This window comes from Meles meles, chromosome X (assembly GCF_922984935.1).
Source record: "Meles meles chromosome X, mMelMel3.1 paternal haplotype, whole genome shotgun sequence".
NCBI classification, from domain to species: Eukaryota; Metazoa; Chordata; class Mammalia; order Carnivora; family Mustelidae; genus Meles; species Meles meles.
The window spans coordinates 32,649,485-32,657,740 of NC_060087.1; the positions used below are offsets into that span (position 1 = coordinate 32,649,485).

The 8,256-nt window shown below is 39.3% G+C and overlaps 1 pseudogene; it reads right to left on the reverse strand.

Annotated features, from left to right (window-relative positions):
- Positions 1 to 235: 235 nt before the first annotated feature.
- Positions 236 to 7,465, reverse strand: LOC123934592 (annotated as a pseudogene).
- Between the last annotated feature and the right edge of the window lie 791 nt (positions 7,466 to 8,256).

Here is an 8,256-nt window from a genome sequence, read left to right on the forward strand (position 1 = left end):
TTTTGGCTTAAGTCGAGATCTCCTGGGTTTGTGATATCGAGCCCTGCATCAAGCCCCATGTTGGGAGGTGGGGGGGTTGTCCACGCTCAGTGGGGAGTCTGCTTGGGATTCTCTCCCTCTGCCCCTCCCCACATGCACACATGCTCATATTCTCTCTCTAAAATAAATCTTCAAAAAGAAAAAAATTCTTTTTAAATAATGGATCAGTTATTTAATTAGGTTCTTTGTAAGAGATTTAGAAAACCAATTTGTGAGGATAAACTCCATTTGGGAGAGAAAACACAGAGCACGGCAGCCGTGGAGCTGAGGGAGAGCTTTGATTTTTGTCAAGATTCTCGAGTCTGCAAATTTGCGATCAACCTTGCCCTGCTCTGTAATCCCTTTTTTCTCTTTCCCTGTGTGGAAGATCTCACTTTCCCGGTGTCCGGGTTTCTGCATCTTCTTGAAGTGAGACGCGTCAGTGAGGAGTATGGGGATCTTCACAGCCCCGATACAACTTTGGTGGAGGGGACAACGACAGATTTGTGTTGTGTTCCGCCCGGAGGAGCTCGGTTGCGGGCAGAGGTCCAATGGCAAGCAGCACGCCCCGCTCAGCGGCTTCTGCAAAACCACCCGCTTGCGTCTGTGGCGCCCAGTCAGGGTGATCACACTGGCCCCAGGAGTGATGCCATTTCCTGTTTTCCCACGTGCTAACGCGGAGGTCTTTTTGCCGGGGCTCAACAGCTTTCCAGACACAACTTGAGTAGGATCAAACCTTGGCATTTTGTGAAGTTGAACCAGTCAGGTTCCACCGTTCTTGTCACCAGCAACTGGTTTTGTGACAGCAGCAAGAACGGGATTAATCCTGGATTTAGCTCCTGAATATTTCCTCTTGTACGGGACCTTTCTAGAATTCATAGCTGATGGGGAAAATCTGCCAATTTCTCTGACTGGGACAGGGTTTGGGCTGCAAGTAGGGCTGCTGTTTCATGGCATTTTAGCTTTGGAGTTACCCTTCTTAACCTTGCCACCTGTGTCGGCTTTCTTGGTTTCAGGTTTCCTCTCCTTGGTATCTGAATTCTCAACTTGCCACCTTGCAAGATGGGAAGGAAAATAAAATATTCTTAATGCCTCCCTCCAGTTCCTTGTATAGGTGGAGTCATTTCATTTCACCTGTATACAAGCTTACATAATAGTATGTGTGTATATATGCATGCAGGGCCAAATACACTTGTTATTATTATTTTTAACTGTTTTTCCAAAGAGCAGAAGGATTTTTTTAAATAAAAGTTTTTATTTTACATTGAGGAGCTGCCAAAGTGTTTTCTATAGTTGTTGCATCATTTTACATTCTCACTGGCAATGCATAAGTCTTCCATGTTCTCTATAATCTCACCAGTATTTGAAGTTTTCCACTTTTTTTTTTTTTTTTTTGGTATAATAGCCATCCTAATGGATATGAAGTGGTATATCATTGTGGTTTTGATTTGCATTTCCCTGATGACTACCTATGCTGATTGAGCATGTTTTCACCGGCACATTGGCCCTCTGTATATCTTCTTTGGAAAAATGTCTGTTTAAATCCTTCATCAATGGGGAACCTGGGTGGCTCAGCCAGTTAAGCATCTGCCTTGAGCTCAGGTCGTGATCTCAGGGTCCAGCCCTGCATTGGGCTCCTTGCTCAGCGGGGAGCCTGCTTCTCCCTTTCCCTCTGCCTGCTGCTTCCCCTGCTTGTGTGCTCTCTCACTCTCTCTCTCTCTCTATCAAATACATACATACATACATACATACATAAAATCTTCAAAAAATAAAAAATCATCAGGCTTTTAGTTGGGTGTTTTTGTTTCTGTTTTGGAATTGTAGGAATTCTTTGTATATTCTAGATATTAATTCCTTATCAGATATATTGTTTGCAAATATTTTTCCCATTTTGTGACTTTTTACTCTCTTGACACTGTCCTTTGCTATACAGTAATAGTTGTTCACTTTGATTGAGTCCAATTTATCTATTCTTTTTTTAAAAACCTGTGCTTTGAATGTCCTAATCAAGCAAATCTATACCAAATCCTGTTTCATGAAATTTTCTCCCACTTTCTTCTTTTTATGTTTTATAGTTTTGTGTTATATTTAGGTCTTTGACCCATTTTGAGTCCATTTTTGTATATAATGTAAGATAAGAGTGCCACTTTTTTTGTGTTCATGTCAATATCCAGTTTTCCCAGAACCATTTTGTTAAGACTATCTTTTCACCCATTTAATGGTCTTAGCAGCCTTGCCAAAAATCATTTGACCATATATGAAAAGGTTTATTTCTAGGTTTTCTATTCCATTGATATATATGTCTTTATGCCAGTATTGCTACTGAGCAATCTATTACAGTTTCGAGCTCAGGAAATGAACCGGTAAGCCCTGGTGCACTGCTACACCAACTGGTACATCCTGGGAAATCCCCAGTTGGCTGGACAAATTGAAAGCATAGCTCCTGGCCAGGCTTGCCAACACTGCTGCCTTAAAACTCAGATAAACTCATCACAAGAGAAGCCAGTAACTCAAGAGATAAGAGTTTGGAAAAAAGAAAGGGAGAAATTTATTTTGGGTGCCGACATCTAGAAAAGGTGGCAGGCTCAAGACTTAACAACAGACCTCTCCACCCACAAGATGCACACGTTAAGTTTTGTAGATGGGGTTGGGCAGGAACCTGCAAGGGAGCATGTGGAGTGTGCATGATCATGGGTTGGGGTCACTATGTGTTCAGCGGTGGTCATAGGCAAGGAAGGGGATATTTAGGGTATGACCTAGGCATTCCATTGCTACCAGGGCTTTTCCATTCTGGTGCTGGTATGTTCTAGTCATTGTCAACACCTCAAAAAACTGTGGTAAGAAATAACTGTTGGGATCTATAGTCAAGCAACAGGGCTCACTAATGGTATCATACTATTTTGATTACCATAGCTCTTCATTAAGTTTTGAAATTAGGAAGGCTAAGTTCTTCAAATTTTTTATTTTCAACATTGTTTTAGCTATTCATGTTCCTTGAGATTGCACATACATTTTAGAATGGGTTTTCCTGTTTTTTTGCAAAAATATCATGGGGATGTCAGTAAAGACACCATTGAATCTGTAGATCTCTTTGGGTGCTATTGTCATCTCAACAGTTTACATCTTCGAATCCATGGGCATAGAGCATCTTTCCATTCATTTAAGTTGTCTTTAATTTCTTTCAGAATTTTTGGTACTTTTCAGGATATAAATCTTTAGCTTCTTTGATTAAATTTATTCCTAAGTATTTCATCCTTTTTGGTCATATTTTCAATGGAATTTTCTCTTTAATTTCCTCTTCGTTTGTTGTTAGTATATAGAAACACATCTGATTTTTGTTTGTTGATTTTGTGTTCTGAATTTATTAGCTCTAATGTTTTTTTGTGGAATATTTAAGATTTTCTACATATAAGATCATGTCATTTGTAAAGAGAGATAATTTTACTTCATCCTTTAGAATTTAGATGCCTTTTATTTCTTGCTTTTTTTCCTGTAGCTAGAACTTCTAATTATATGTTGAATACAAGTGACAAAAGCTGACATTTTTGTTTTGTTCTTAATCTTAGGGGGAATCTTTTTGTCTTTCAGTGTAGAGTATTTTAGCTCTGGGTTTTTTTTATTCATACATGGCCTTTAGCATTTTGAAGAAATTTTTTCTATCTCTATTTTTTTAATGTTTTTATCATGAAATGGCATTGAGTTTTGACAAATTTTTTCTGCCTATGTTGAGATGATTATGTGGGCTTTTTTTCCTCCTTTAACCTGTGTGGCATTGAATTTTTATATGTGGAACTATTCTTGCATTCTAGAAGTAATAATTGGTCATGGTGTACATTCCTTTTAATATGGTAGTAAATTCTGTTTCATAGTATTTTGATAATGATCTTTGCATTAGCATTTTTTATTGAAGTATAGTTAACATACAGTGGTGTTACATTAGGTCCATGGACATGACATGGTGATTCAACAATTTCATGCATTATTCAGCACTCACCACAATAAATGTAGTCACCATTTGTCACCAAAGTTACTATGGTATTATTGACTATATTCCTTATACTGTACTTTGATCTCAGTGATTTATGTATTTTATAACTGTAAGTGTGTACCTCTTAATCCCCTTCACCTATTTTGCACGTCTTCCCACCTCTCTCCCCTCTGGCAACCACCTGCTTATTTTCTGTATTTGAGTCCATTTCTGTTGTTTATCTTTGTCAACAGAAATGCTTTACAAAAAAACAAAATGGAAGTAGGCTTCTGGAAGTAGACTTCTGGAAGTAGACTCTGTCCCAAAATTCTCATAGAGAACCTGAAATATTTAGCATGAACCAGAAAAATTATTATACTTGAATGACTTTGACCTAACAAATGGCTGTTTCTTACGATTGAATCTAATCCATTTCATCTGTCTTCAAAACTTTAAAAAATAGTTCCAATTCTACCATTTCCAATATTCTTCACAATACTTACTATTTTAGAAAGCACAATAAAAAAAAAAATGGGCTTTGCCTGAGATGTGAGATCCGAAGCTGGAAAAGAATGAATTAACATATTTTATAGGCCTGTGTGTGTTAGGACATGGATAATTTAATGACATAGTGTGCTTTTAAAATAAATATCCCAAATTCCAGTTGGACAAACTTATATTGCTTTGAATCATCTACTGCTTCTACATGATTTTAAACATGTGAATTTTAACAGTTAGAAAACTAGCAATATTCGATTGAAAACAACATAACTATCTAAACATCAGTTTTTAAATTAGAAAATGGTTACAATCATACCTGGACTTCCTACTGACTTTTTTGAAAATATGAAAATCCATCCATTCCTTTTCTTATAAGCAAGTGGGTTCCTTAAGACAGTTTTGTGGGAGGGGAAACACAATTTTCCCTCTATCCTTCTAGGTTCTTGGCTGAGCAACCCCCACCCCCGCCAACACACACACACACACACACACACACACACAGAGTAATAAAATGACAGCTTAGGGGCGCCTGGGTGGCTCAGTGGATTAAGCCACTGCCTTCGGCTCAGGTCATGATCTCAGGGTCCTGGGATCGAGCCCCACGTCGGGCTCTCTGCTCCGCAGAGAGCCTGCTTCCTCCTCTCTCTCTGCCTGCCTCTCTGCCTAGTTGTGATTTCTCTCTGTTAAATAAATAAAAATATTTTTAAAAAAATCTGGAAAGCAGCTTGTGGTTTCCTATTTAAAAAAAAAATAAAATAAAATGACAGCTTAGTAGGAGAAAAAAACAGAAGTTGATTGTCTCCTTTATGCATGAGTGAGACCCAGGGAAACTGAGTAACTCCCTGAAATGGGCCAAGCCACCCCCTTAAATACCATCTCCAGCTAAAAACAGATGTTGGATGTAGGGAGTCCATTATGGGAGCCTATCGGAAAAGTATAGTAATCAAGGGTAAAGTTGTTATACTGATTTAGGTTCCTGCCTTCTCCATTGATAGGAGTTGCTGGAGTTGGAGTGGTTCTTCTCTTCTGGGTTCAGAGAGGGAGATGCCCTTACAATTGCAGGTTTCTCTTGTAAATGTCTGTTGCAAAAGAATAACTTCTACTCAGTTCTCCAGGCTTTTGCTATGTCTGCTGTTTCTTAAAAGTAATCAGCCTAGGGGTGCCTGGGTGGCTCAGTTGGTTAAGCATCTGCCTTGGCCTCATGTCATGATCCCAGGGTCTTGGGATCAAGCCCTGCATTGGGCTCCCTGTTCAGCAGGAAGCCTGCTTCTCCCTCTCCTTCTGTCCTGCTCATTCTCTCCCTCTCTCAAATAAATGAATAAAATCTTTTTTTAAGGAAATCTCTTTTTGAAAAAAAGATTTTATTCATTATTTGAGAGACAGACAGTGAGAGAAAACACAAGCAGGGGGAGTGGGAGAGGGAGAGGCAGGCTTTCCGTGGAGCAGGGAGCCCAATGAAGGACTCAATCCCAGGACTCTGAGATCATGTCCTGACCCAAAGGCAGATGTTTAATGACTGAACCACCCAGGCGCCCCAATAAATGAAAACTTAAAAAAAATCAGCCCAAAATGATCTTTACACCAAAGAGGGATATTGTAGTATGGCAGTTTCTACTCACCTTCCATTTCTTCCCTTTTTTTTCCTACACAGGTATGTGAAAACAGTCTATTCTCAAAGAAGTGTCATGTCTCAACTATATTCTTTTAAACATCTACAGAACTAAGCTCTGACTGATTCCACGTGGAGTCAGGTAAGCGCAGCTTTCTCCTGGAAGCTAAGGGTCCCTCTGTATCACCTTGTTTCTCCTCATTGACAGAATTTTGTGACTCTCCATCCCCTGGTGTCAGCTGTTGATGAGAGATCGCACTCTCTTCCGGTAGTGATCTTACTGCCCCTGATACACCCTTCCCTTCCAAAATCACAGAAGGCTTTGGCTTAGTGGTCACCCAGAACTAGAGATTGTATCTGTAGTTAACCATCCTCTCCCTGGATAGTTCAAAATGCCCAGTTCTGGAATCCTTTATTTCTGGTTGTAAGCATGAGAGCAGATTTGACTTACCAGAGGGAAGAGGATGAGAAGCATAAAATGGTACGGTCAGTCAGAACGCCATGATTCCTGCATATTCACTAAATGCAAAGTGGGGGTAAGGATTTAAACGCAACCTTATCCCCTGCTACCTAGTGTGCTCTTTTGAATTTTATAAATTGTTACTAAAACATTATGAGGTTGTTATGTTCATGCTGGTTTTACAATGGAAAAATCTGGGGCTTAGAATGCCAAGTACCAGAGGGGCATGAGGAAGCATTTTTGAGGTTATTGATTTGTTCATTATCTGGACTGTGATGTGCTTTCAGGAAATACAAATGTGTGGAAACGTCTCAAATTGCTTTAAACACATGTAGTTTATTTTATGTCAGTTACACCACATTAAAATCAGAACAGACAGACAGAATGCTACATAGAATGTCCAACGTAGCTCAAACAGGAAACAGTGGTGTCTTCTTACCTCTGAAGCATGTTGGTACTCAGCCATGCTGCCGAGTCCTCTGGGAGGAAGTCGTTACTTAGCTGGCATGAAAGGAGATGGAATGAAGGAAAATAACAGGAATTTTGGTGGTTCTTAGAAGATCAGCATCTCATCCTGAGATGAGATTTTCTCTCTTAAAGAGAAAATGGAGCCCACACTATGGTATTTTGATTCCAAGTTGCCCAGGTTGCTCTGCCCTGTCACTGTTTCTGGGGGTAGAGGGGCCAGCAGCACTGGCAGGCTCTCCCCCGACCCCGTGAGATCTCTCAAAGGGAAAATTTTGTGCCACAGCCACAGGTCACACCTTTAGTGTGGAGGTGGCTGTTAGTCAGAGGAGACTGGCATGACCGTTGGACTTAGAAAAATAGAGAAATAGTGCAAACTCAGAACCCCTAAGGTGTACCTTCTGTTGGGGCTCTGGTTGTGAACGTCTTCCATTTCTAACCCCATGTGGCAGAAAGAAGATGCTCCGTGATTAGTTTTGGAATAAATGATTGAATGACTTGCCAGTTCTAATAATTAAACCCAAGTGGCTCTTTTATCACTGTATTTAGATTCCAAAGTTACAACACTATACATAGGGCAAAATAGTTCATTTGGAAAAATGTATAAATGAACACTTAAAATGTGGAAATGATCTAAAGACTTCAATTACCTTTGCTTCCCCAGTGAGATAAAATTGTATCATTTACATCACAACAAGTATTGTCTGCAACTGCATCCTGCAATAAAACTCCGACTTTTATGACAGATTTATCTGCATTAGCAGAAAAAATGACATCATATTACCTTTTAGGTTTTTCTGGTTCTTTTCCCACAAAACTGAGCTCATCGTAACTCACCTAAAGAAATATTACTCCCATTTTTGTAAATATTCATGATTAGTTATATTTCCATATTGACTGAAGAATAGTGGACGTTTTAGACAGGCTAGCTACATTATGTTATAGGACAAGAATCAAGTAAATGATGAGGTGTGCCAATATAATTTCAAAAATAGAAAGTTTTATTTTCTATTCTCCCACTTAAAACTGTTAGTTTAAATTAAAAGAAGAATCATTCTATTCCTTAGTAATGGAGACTTACAGACATTTAAGTGCTATTTGGTTTCAGCAAAAGGCCCCATTTTTTTCTTGTGACTTTTCCAGGCCACACCATGTTTGTTTGATAATATAAGTTGACTGGGTTTGGAGATTCGAAGCTGTTAACTTTCAAAACCTCCCACTTGGCGGACAAGTTCA